The 12,668-nt window shown below is 47.9% G+C and overlaps 1 protein-coding gene across 1 annotated transcript in view; it reads right to left on the bottom strand.

Moving 5' to 3' along the window:
* Positions 1 to 12,668, bottom strand: part of LOC147684427 (NACHT, LRR and PYD domains-containing protein 3-like) — a 105,428-nt gene that overhangs the window by 55,900 nt on the left and 36,860 nt on the right. The gene's annotated exons all lie outside the window — the stretch shown is intronic.

Genomic DNA, 12,668 nt, shown 5'->3' with positions numbered 1-12,668 from the left:
GCGACCAGCAGCGCGTGAAGCGATGAAGATCCGGTGTAATGAAACAAAATGGTGTCTTCCTCTTGTTGCGACAATTATGCATGCACGCCCGACAGCCGTGCGGCGACTCAACAATTCTTCTGAGCCACGACAGGCCCTGCAAGATGCTTCTCCAGTGATGCGACGGCGTCTCCTGCGACTGGGACACTCTTCTCCGGTGATGCGAGGCGCTTCGGGTGATGCAATGGCACAGCAGCAGCGGTGGTACGCTTCTCCGGTGATGCGACGGCGTCCGCTGTGACAGCGACACCCTTCTTCAGGGATGCGATGACAACAGCTGTGGTGGCAACACTCTACTTCGTCTTGAAGCGAGCTTCCAGCTTTCAGCGACACACAGTCTCTCAGAAGGCCCATCGCAACAGAAGGCACTTCAATTCCCAGCAAGGGAAGGCAGGGAAGCTGCCTGGTGAAGTCTGTTGTCCCTGAGACTTCAGCAGGAGGCAAGCTCTATCTCAAGCCCTTGGAGATCCTTTACAAGTTGATTTGAAAGTAGCACAAAGTCCTTTGTCCTTTCTTTGGCAGTTAGGCAACCACTGCAGGCCAATCCCCCAAACACTACTCAGCTTAGGGATAGTCTCCTCCTCAATTTCTCTGGTTACTCTCCTCAGCAAAGGTTCTTCTTGTTTCCCAAAAGTGATCTAAAGTTGTTAGGTCTGGGTCCCAATATTTATACTAGCAAATCCTTTGTCCTTTGAAGGCAGAGGGTCCTGTACCCAGTCTAAACCAGTTCTGTGCAGCCCTGGAGCACTTTGTTGGCAAGGCTCCTTCTTTCCTTTGACAGTGTGGGCCTGGGACATCAGAGCACCACAGGAGGTGGAGCCAGCATTGTGGAAGGCAGGCCCAGCCCTTTTCAGGTACCAGGGGCAACTTCTCCCACCCATTTACATGCAGATAGCTCTATTCAGCCCTGCTCTATTCAGCCCTGTGCTGACTCACCCTGTCTCCTGGAATCCCCCAGCCCCTGTCACTCAAACTCCAGACAAGGAATATACAACCTAGCAGAGGCAGGCTTGGATAGTTAGGCAAGAAAATACCCATTTTCTAAAAGTGGTATTTTCAAACACAGAATGTTAAAACCAACTTCACTAAAATATGTATTTTATCAATCTGAGTTCAGGCATACTAAACTCAATTTTCTACCTAGTTCCCTGAGTCAGTTAGGATTATAAGATGATATAATCAAACTACCCATTCTGGCCTATGGGGAACAAGTAGTCTTGCAATAGTAAAAAACGAAAATGACTGTAATTCACTATTAGGACATACCACACACACCAGGGCATGTCCTACCCTTAACCTACAATGCACCCTGCCCTTGGGCCTACCATAGGGGTGACTAATATGCAGAAAAGGAAAGGTTTAGGGGCTGGCAAATGGTGCACTTGCCAATCAACATGGCAGTACCAGAGTGCACATAGGCTCTGCAATGGCAGACCTGAGACACACGTTACAAGCTGCTTCTGTGGGTGCACAACCAGTGCTGCAAGCCCAACAGCAGTATTTGATTTACAAGCCCTGGGCACATGCAGTGCACTGTACTAGGGTCTAACAAGTAAACCAAAAAGCCAATCATGGAGTCACAAATCCATACATCAATTTACAATAGGGAGAGCATATGAATTTTAGCACTGATCAGCAGTGGTAGAGTGCCCAGAGTCCTAAAATCAACAAAAACAGGTCAGAGGATGGCACAAAGTGCAGGGATAAACCTGCAAAAAGGACCAAGTCCAACAACTCACATGAAGAATAGTTGGAGAAAGAGCAGTTGACCTGAAATCTGCATGAACAGGTTGTTCAGAGAGTCACTCAACATGTTTCAGACACAAAACAGCAACAACATGGACTGCATCAGAAGATATAAAGCATTGGAAAATGAGAGAGCAAGCTTCCAAAGCCTGTCTCAATCAGGTTGCCCATTGTATAAAAAATAGTTGCCTGAAACTGAATTCATATAAAACAGATATTTTGGTACCTGGTGGCTCTCATTCAACAAGGTTGTCAATCTGGTGGAAGGAGGAATTAGGAGACACCTCTGGCCCCACTGGTACAGCAAGAAACTTGGGATAAAGTTTAACTCCAACCGAACTTTTGGTTCCCATAGATCTGCAGGCACTAGCTCTTGCTTTTCTCTTCTGCACCCTCTAAAAATATTTATGTCCCACCTGTTTCAGTATGTAAGACAGTGGTACATGATCTCATTTACACTTAGAATGATCTGCTTATCATTCAGTAATGTGTGGTCTCTTACTTATGCAGCCCCCTGTGAGACTGCATAAGTAGGGAACATACCATAAAAGTCAATTAATTAATTCATTCAACGGTTCCTGTGCACAGCTAGAATGGGTATAAGAGGCTGCAGTGATGGGAATGTGTGCAAGCAGTCCAGGTACAAAATATACTATATGAGAGGAAGAACAGAAGATGTATCTTCTCTGCCTGTGCAGAGTGGATGCTGAACAGGCAGGGCAAGCTTCTTTGACACACACAGTGTAGATACCATAGAGGCAGTGGCAGTAAAAGCTTCACTATCCCTCAGCAATGACACATCATGGGTAGCATCAATGCAAGATTCCCTCACACATAGAGTAGGCACATAGCAGGCAGCAGTGCTGGCTATCCTCAAACACAGAGAACAGGCACAGGTCAGGCCACCACACATCTGGCTACGCTCACACATAGAGCAGGCACAGACCAGGCCATAGCGGTGCTTGCTATCCTCAGACACACAAGAGACTCAGACCAGGCAGCAGTGCTGGCTATCTTCAAACACAGAGAACAGGCACAGGTCAGGCCACCACACATCTGGCTACGCTCACACATAGAGCAGGCACAGACCAGGCCATAGCGGTGCTTGCTATCCTCAGACACACAAGAGACTCAGACCAGGCAGCAGTGCTGGCTAGCCTCACACACAGAGAACAGGCACAGGTCAGGCCACCACGGCACTGGCTACGCTCACACATAGAGCAGGCACAGACCAGGCCATAGCGGTGCTTGCTATCCTCAGACACACAAGAGACTCAGACCAGGCAGCAGTGCTGGCTAGCCTCACACACAGAGAACAGGCACAGGTCAGGCCAAAACGGCACTGGCTACGCTCACACATAGAGCAGGCACGGACCAGGCCATTGCGGCACTGGCTATCCTCAGACACACAAGAAACACAGACCAGGCAGCAGTGCATGCTAGCCTCACACATTGAGCAGGCACAGGCCAGGAAGTAGAGGGAGATATCCTCGACTACAACTAAGAAGGAGTCATGCCTAGAAAGGATTACTGTGGTCGGAGAAGAAAAAGTATTACTTTTTTTTAATAAAAGAACCCTCCCCCATCAACCTAGTTGGTGGCCTGCTTCATCATTGGGTTTCCACCCGAGGGGCCGAGTGCCACTCGGGTGTGCTACGACGCCTGAATTACAGAAGAGCGTTTTTTTTTTTACATGAATGAAAAAGTGCAAGTGAATTTTTAAAATTGCCTCTGTGACTCCTCAAAGAAGTTTTAATAATGGGGTCATAGGGCAAAGTTAAAAGTAAAACTAGTGGATGTCAGTTGTGACTTTCTTGGTCACAGACGTCCGTTTATAAGAAAAAGTGAAAAGGTCTACATGTTTCAGCCATGTGATGCATAGTAGCAAGGCTTTCTTCAGGACCGGTGAGAAGAGTGCACTCGCTAGGGTGCACTTAAAGAGTGATTTTGTTGACCACCAAACTTACGATTAGTTCACCAACATTTTGTTCTGAAAGAGAAAACAACATGATATCAAGCATACTAGATTCAGGCTAATCATGCACTCCACAGTAGTAAACATATCGTTAAGTTTATCAGGTGTGGTGAAGAAATCCACATGCTAGGATTTAGCAAAAATACACAGTCAGATGTTGACTGTAGTGCCTATATATAATCATATTCATGGAAATGATTGTGTGATTCCAAACAACTGGAGTGATAGTACCAATTTCTCACTTCTTTGACAGACAAAATTGTAAAAAAGAGAGCTGTGCGTGGCCTTTGATTTATCCCCGCAATCTTATTTAAGGTGAAGCTAACTCTAACACGTATCATTGACAGCGGAACTATCCTCGCACATAGAGCAGACGCAGGCCAGACAGCAGGGGCACTAGCCACCCTCACACAGAGAAGAAGCACAGGCCAGGCAGCAGCGGTGCTAGGTATCCTCACACATAAAACATACTCAGGCCAGGCCACTGGCTATCTCTATTAGGAAGGCACAGGCAGCAGTGGCACTAGTCATCCTCACACACAGAGCAGGCACAGGTCAGGCGGAAGTGGCACTAGTCATCCTCACACACATAGCCGGCACAGGTCAGGTAGCAGTGGCATTAGTCATCCTCACACACAGAGCCGGCACAGGTCAGGCAGCAGTGACATTAATCATCCTCACACACAGAGCAGGCACAGGTCAGGCAGCAGTGACACTAGTCATCCTCAAACACAGAGCAGGCACAGGTCAGGCAGCAGTGGCACTAGTCATCCTCACACACAGAGCAGGCACAGGTCAGACAGCAGTGGCACTAGTCATCCTCACACACAGAGCAGGCACAGGTCAGGCGGAAGTGGCACTAGTCATCCTCACACACATAGCCGGCACAGGTCAGGTAGCAGTGGCATTAGTCATCCTCACACACAGAGCCGGCACAGGTCAGGCAGCAGTGACATTAATCATCCTCACACACAGAGCAGACACAGGTCAGGCAGCAGTGACACTAGTCATCCTCACACACAGAGCAGGCACAGGCCAGGCCATGCAGTGGCATTAGTCATCCTCACACACAGAGCAGGCACAGGTCAGGCAGCAGTGGCATTAGTCATCTTCACACACAGAGCAGGCACAGGTCAGGCAGCAGTGGCACTAGTCATCCTCACACACAGAGCAGGCACAGGTCAGGCAGCAGTGACACTAGTTATCCTCACACACAGAGCAGGCACAGGCCAGGCCAGGAAGTGGCATTAGTCATCCTCACACACAGAGCAGGCACAGGTCAGGCAGCAGTGGCATTAGTCATCCTCACACACAGAGCAGGCACAGGCCAGGCAGCAGTGGCATTAGCCATCCTCACACACAGAACAGGCATAGGTCAGGCAGAAGTGGCATTAGTCATCCTCACACACAGAGCAGGCACAGGTCAGGCAGCAGTGACAATAGTCATCCTCACACACAGAGCAGGCACAGGTCAGGCAGCAGTGGCATTAGTCATCCTCACACACAGAGCAGGCACAGGGCAGGCAGCAGTGGCATTAGTCATCCTCACACACAGAGCAGGCACAGGTCAGGCAGCAGTGACAATTATCATCCTCACACACAGAGCAGGCACAGGGCAGGCAGCAGTGGCATTAGTCATCCTCACACACAGAGCAGGCACAGGTCAGGCCAGGCTGCAGCGGCATTAGTCATCCTCACACACAGAGCAGGCACAGGGCAGGCAGCAGTGGCATTAGTCATCCTCACACACAGAGCAGGCACAGGTCAGGCAGCAGTGGCATTAGCCATCTTCATACACAGAGCAGGCACAGACCAGGCCAGGCAGTTGCATTAGTCATCCTCACACACAGAGCAGGCACAGGTCAGGCCAGGCTGCAGTGGCATTAGTCATCCTCACACACAGAGCAGGCACAGGTCAGGCAGCAGTGACACTAGTCATTCTCACACACAGAGCAGGCACAGGTCAGGCAGCAGTGACACTAGTTATCCTCACACACAGAGCAGGCACAGGCCAGGCCAGGCAGTGGCATTAGTCATCCTCACACACAGCAGGCACAGGTCAGGCAGCAATGGCATTAGTCATCTTCACACACAGAGCAGGCACAGGTCAGGCAGAAGTGACCATAGTCATCCTCACACACAGAGCAGGCACAGGTCAGGCAGCAGTGGCATTAGTCATCCTCACACACAGAGCAGGCACAAGTCAGGCAGCAGTGGCATTAGTCATCCTCACACACAGAGCAGGCACAGGGCAGGCAGCAGTGGCATTAGTCATCCTCACACACAGAGCAGGCACAGGGCAGGCAGCAGTGGCATTAGTCATCCTCACACACAGAGCAGGCACAGGTCAGGCCAGGCTGCAGCGGCATTAGTCATCCTCACACACAGAGCAGGCACAGGGCAGGCAGCAGTGGCATTAGTCATCCTCACACACAGAGCAGGCACAGGTCAGGCAGCAGTGGTATTAGCCATCTTCACACACAGAGCAGGCACAGACCAGGCCAGGCAGTTGCATTAGTCATCCTCACACACAGAGCAGGCACAGGTCAGGCCAGGCTGCAGTGGCATTAGTCATCCTCACCACAGAGCAGGCACAGGTCAGGCAGCAGTGACACTAGTTATCCCCACACACAGAGCAGGCACAGGCCAGGCCAGGCAGTGGCATTAGTCATCCTCACACACAGAACAGGCACAGGTCAGGCAGCAGTGGCATTAGTCATCTTCACACACAGAGCAGGCACAGGTCAGGCAGCAGTGGCCTTAGTCATCCTTACACACAGAGCAGGCACAGGCCAGGCAGCAGTGGCATTAGCCATCCTCACAAACAGAACAGGCATAGGTCAGGCAGAAGTGGCATTAGTCAACCTTACACACAGAGCAGGCACAGGTCAGGCAGCAGTGACAATAGTCATCCTCACACACAGAGCAGGCACAGGTCAGGCAGCAGTGGCATTAGTCATCCTCACACACAGAGCAGGCACAAGTCAGGCAGCAGTGGCATTAGTCATCCTCACACACAGAGCAGGCACAGGGCAGGCAGCAGTGGCATTAGTCATCCTCACACACAGAGCAGGCACAGGTCAGGCAGCAGTGACAATAGTCATCCTCACACACAGAGCAGGCACAGGGCAGGCAGCAGTGGCATTAGTCATCCTCACACACAGAGCAGGCACAGGTCAAGCCAGGCTGCAGCGGCATTAGTCATCCTCACACACAGAGCAGGCACAGGGCAGGCAGCAGTGGCATTAGTCATCCTCACACACAGAGCAGGCACAGGTCAGGCAGCAGTGGCATTAGCCATCTTCACACACAGAGAAGGCACAGACCAGGCCAGGCAGTTGCATTAGTCATCCTCACACACAGAGCAGGCACAGGTCAGGCCAGGCTGCAGTGGCATTAGTCATCTTCACACACAGAGCAGGCACAGACCAGGCCAGGCAGTTGCATTAGTCATCCTCACACACAGAACAGGCACAGGTCAGGCCAGGCTGCAGTGGCCTATCCTCACCGCTAGCATCCACTGATATCCCAGTACTGAGGCATTCAAAGGGCTCTCACATATTGCCCCTATAGCCTGACCTGCAGCATTTACTGATATCCCAGTAATGAGGCTTTGACAATACTCACAAACTGCACCTCCTCTGATCTGCACAATTCACCAATATTCCACTACTGAGAGAGTTGCAGAGCTCTCACAATACCCCTTTCTCATATTATAGTACTCTTTATTATAGCTGAGCTCCAACAATGTGCTATTATTACTAACAGTTCGAAGACATTCACAGAACTTCCACCATCCCCTGTATCCTAGCATAGTACCCTCCATGCACGACAAGTACTGCTAAGGCAGTCACTGAACTTTCACAATACTCACACAGTGCACTGTTGCAAGTTGTGCTAAGACATTCGCAGAGGTCTCACAATATCTCTTTATCATAGTATAGTACTCACTATGCACTATGTTAATAGAGCCAAGACATTCACTGAGCTCTCAGAATACCCTTTAATGTACCATAGCACCCACTATGCACTACTAAAAATAGTTCTGAGACATCCACAGAGCTAACTTCATGATCATCACAGCACTTTTAGGTCCTCCCTGGTATAACGAGACTCATACAGAGCTCCCTTAATGCACCTCTGTCCTGATTGTCATCTTGCACAAGTGGTGCACACTCCAGGCACCACAAAAAGAACTTTCTTCCTTATCTGAAGTTTGCACGGGTACCCAGGAGAGCTCTGAAACTGCAGCCTAACCTGACCTCCACCATCACCAATGTGGTATCTCAGCTCACAACAGCCTGCACATCTAACGCAATGCACTCCTCTCCTGGCCTGGAATGTGCACTGATGTGTCCACACTGATATATCAACCATCCTCTCAGAAAGAACTTCTACCCTGGCCTACACCAAGCGCTGCTTACGCAGTATTCAGACATTGAGACATCAATATAGTTCTCACAATGAACTTCTATCCTAATTTGTAGTGTGCATAAGCATCTCTGCACGGAGGACCAGCTCTCAGGAAGGACTAGATGTTCTGCAATGCAATAAATACTCATCAAAGGAAATCCAGAAGTTGCTGTGTCCTGGAAAAGTAGTCCACCAGCACATAAAGTCACATCACTGGATTTCCCATCATCCATCTGCCCAGGAAGTGACATCTCTGGTTTCCAACCAAAACCACCTTTAAAAGAATACAAGCAAAGGGACTTCATTTCCCATTAAACATCTTGCAGAAGAAGTGACATCACTTGTTTCCCGCCAAAACCATCTTTAAAAGAATACAAGCAAGGGGACTTCATTTCCCATGAAACATCTTGCAGAAGACGTGACATCACTGGTTTCCCGCCCATGCCACCCTGGCTCTTCCCCCCTCCCCAGGACCTATCTAATAACAGCTGCAGCGCGGACATGAAGAGGATGTGTGCAGCAGGCACGCCACTGGTGCTCGGTGTGCCAAAGGAAGGTTTTTCTGCACCTGAACTTTGTCCAGTGCTGCGACCCTTGGCTGTCCTTTTATCTACCTCTAACTTGCCATGCTCCTCCATGCTTTCAACCTCGGTCGCTGCTCACCGCACTGCTGCCCTACTGCAGCATATAATACAGTAGGAGCATTCACATATGCCTCCTGAAAGTTCTCATGCACTTTCCCACACCCTGCACCCACCACGCTCACACCAACAGCACTAAAAACCTCACTCACACATACCAGCCATCCTCTCACACAGTCCAAACACCACCCAGACAACACGCCATGCTTAAATGCATGCTCCTCAACACCCACTCACTCACCAAACAAGCCACGGACCGACTGCTCGACATGTTCGGGACAGGCTCATCCTCATGGCTAACCGAGATGTCTGCACCAGGCATCTCTGTAGCCATCCCCACCAGCTGCAACATTGTCAGGCAAGACTGTCAGCACAAGCCTGGAGGTGGAGTCACCATCATGTTGAGATACCATCAGCTCCACCACCTACACAGACTCCCCCACCAGTTATATAGAACACCTCACATTCAAGATATGTAGCACAGCCAAATTCTCCATGGGCGGAACCCTAATATAGAGTCCACCAGGACCCCACACCAATTTTGCCAGCAGCATCACAGACTTCGTCACATCCTCCTTCATCAATGCCAGCATTTTCATCCTCCCAACGGAGCCGCATTTTTAGCTAGAAGAGAACACCGACCCAAACTCTACGCCTGTTCTAGAAAACCTCGAAACCTTGGCCTTACCCAGCACATTACCGAACCCAGACCCACCGCCACAGATCTACTGAACACAATTTTCACTTTAATCAGCAACATAACATTGCAGTTGACAAGCCATCAACTATGACCTGGACAGACCATTGTGACTTTTTAGCATAACTATCCTGCACCACCACTGACCTACCACAACCAGAACGACCCACTGCCGCTGGAAAAGCATCACAGTGATGTAATGACTATAAGGCCCGACTCACTTTTAAGTACGCAAAGGCTTCATTTTCTGTATTTTTGCAGAATCATCAACATGTCAGCCTTTGACACAGATGTCATCTATCCTTATCAGTCCCAGACCCTGTGAAAGTGTCAAATCACTCATGTATAGACATCAATAAGACTTTAGCATACAAGAACTGGGTATGAGGCAATGGTGACCGCACCTAACTCCTTAGTTGGATCAAATAGTCAATTTGGGTGCCTAGGACCTGAGACGCAAAACCCTTCCGTCTCCTATGGAATAATCCACAAAATAATAATTTAGCATACAGTGATCCGGCACTCCATTCAGTGATTTAGAGCATATAAAAATACATACTTTTTCAAGAAAACAGAAAAAAGCAGGTCATGGTATGACTTCTTTATTCAAAAAAAAGTTTTTCTTTTTTTTCTTTTTGTCTCTTTTTGTATCTTGTGTAACAAACGAAGTAGCCAAACACGAGGTAGCCAACGCGTTTCGTCCTAACAGGACTTCTTCAGGGCAAATTTGATTTTGCTAATGTATTTCCTTTAAATTGTACAGAGCGCAAAAGTCCATACCATTGTGATAAACGTGCACAAATGTTCAGTGATGACCTCAATAAAATACAAAGCAAATTTCGTAAGGGCTGGTAGTAGATACCGAGGTCATAATTCAATACAAGATCACGACGTAGTGATGGTATATTTCAACCTTGAAATGAAGCAACCTTGAAGTCAAGCCGTCCGGGGTCACGATGACATCTTTTTCGCTATAACACCTGATGCGCCATCAGTCTAGAACAAGTGCCTTGTTATCTCAATTTGGAGGTCAAACAAGATCAATAGCCAAAACGGTAGTCTAAATTGTCATATTTGTTTGAAAGAATGCATCTTAGACTAGCATCTTGATGCTATTTGGTTATAACAAGCATTACTAGGAAAATGTTGGAAATTCCATCTTAGATAAGATATAGCATAAAAGGACCGCCACTTGTCAGGAGAGGTCCTTGGCTAAAGATTATCACACAAGATTCTGCGAGAGAAGATCTTGACTGCCTGAGATGCTGCCGTATCGCACTTTCTTCTGAAAGCTGAAATCTAACCCGCGTCCGGGAGAAGCTGATGCTGATGCAACCTGTGTTTGTCTTTCACAGAGAACACAGCAACCACGACTACTGTTAATTACAGAGTGTGACTGTAAACAGGTTTGCAGTGTGCTGATTCTCCCTAAGAAAATCTAGAAGCAAGTTATACTCCCTAGCATAGCGCATAGAAGTAGGTTTTAGGGTGTTAGATTTTCAGATGACATTTTAACCATGGTAGAAATGTTCATTTTATTTTTGCTGTTCCCAACATGCATTTGCGGTGTTTTAATTGTAGTCTGTGTGGTTATTTTAGATGTGCTGGGCAACAGGGTCTAATTGGTGAAATAAACATGCCTTATATTTAAAGTGTCTTTTTCTTAGTGCAGTTTGTGTCTTTGGTGTTGAAGAGAACAAAATAGGTTTGTTTCCATTATCCACTGTGTCTCTGGATCCCTGTTTAGGGACTGTTAGTAACCCAAAAACATTAACGCCCCTTCAACTATGTATTCGGTGGGGCTCTGTGAAGCTACAAAACCTGTCTTTCACATTCAAGTGTTGGTACATTAAATTAACCTTATTCATGTTACCTGTGGGTGTGAAAACAAACCTTGTAGACCTGAGCCAGCGACTCAGTTTACTCAACAACAGAGACAAGTGGCATTCCGCCTTCTCAAAGCACCAGCCCCAGCACACCAGCAACTTGCCCAAAGCCATCAAGAATATGAACAGCTGGTTAACCGCGTGCGCCCAACACTCTGGTTCTGCAAGTCAACGGCAAGAGCCCAACCACAGGCCTGCTGGTACCCAGAGGAGCTCAGACAAAACGCTGCTGCAAGCAAATGGAGCAGAAAGGAATATCTATCAAGACACCACAGATAAAGATCTCTTCAGATCAGTCCTAAGTCACTGCTTCCAGCAGTTAAGGAACACCAAGTGCACAGCTCTTGCAGGTTGCACTGACGCTGGCCCTAACAGCAGCAAAGAAATCTGCACCATCATCAAAGATTTCACTGCACCTCTTGTCGCCTCTAACAGCATCACCCCCTCACAAGACCTTTGCACCAAGCTCACACATTTCTGCAACAAAATCACAAATCCTATCTACCTACTTACCTTCATGATTTTTGTCCTCAATATTCTTGACACCATATTTTGTCCAAACAATATTTCTTTCCTTCTATTTTGTCTAATCACCGATTAGAACTACTTAACCATTTATGAAAGCACTCACTTGCAAGCAAACATAAGCAGGCACACATACAATTACATGCTCTAGTACAATAACACCCACATTCATACACACTAGTACAATCACGTGCACACACCATCATATGCACAGACACTCACAAGCGCAAGCACACTCTCATACATGCACAGAAGCACACCCACAAGCACACATACAGAAACATCCACACGCACAATCTCAAGCACATATAGAATCACATGCACTAGTATAAAAATACCCAAGTGCATGCACACACCATCACATGCACAGACACACACACATGTGCATACACAAACACACATACAAGCACAAACACACAAGCACACATACAGAAACATCCACATGCACAAACTCAAGCTCAAATAGAATCTCATGCAGTAGTACAAAAACAGCAAAATAAATACACACAAGTATATTCACACACCAACACACGCACAAACATGCACACACACATGCATGCACTCACTCATACTTGCACAGACACACACAAGCAAACATACAGAAACATTCACATGCACAATCTCAAGCACATAAAGAATCACATGCACTAGTAGAAAAACACCCAAGTGCCTACACACCAGTACATGCACACACCATCATATGTGCACACATGTGCATGCACACACTCATTCACACAAGCACACAT

Source organism: Lissotriton vulgaris, chromosome 10 (assembly GCF_964263255.1).
Source record: "Lissotriton vulgaris chromosome 10, aLisVul1.2, whole genome shotgun sequence".
Taxonomy (NCBI): domain Eukaryota; kingdom Metazoa; phylum Chordata; class Amphibia; order Caudata; family Salamandridae; genus Lissotriton; species Lissotriton vulgaris.
This window is presented reverse-complemented; position numbering and strand designations above follow the sequence as displayed.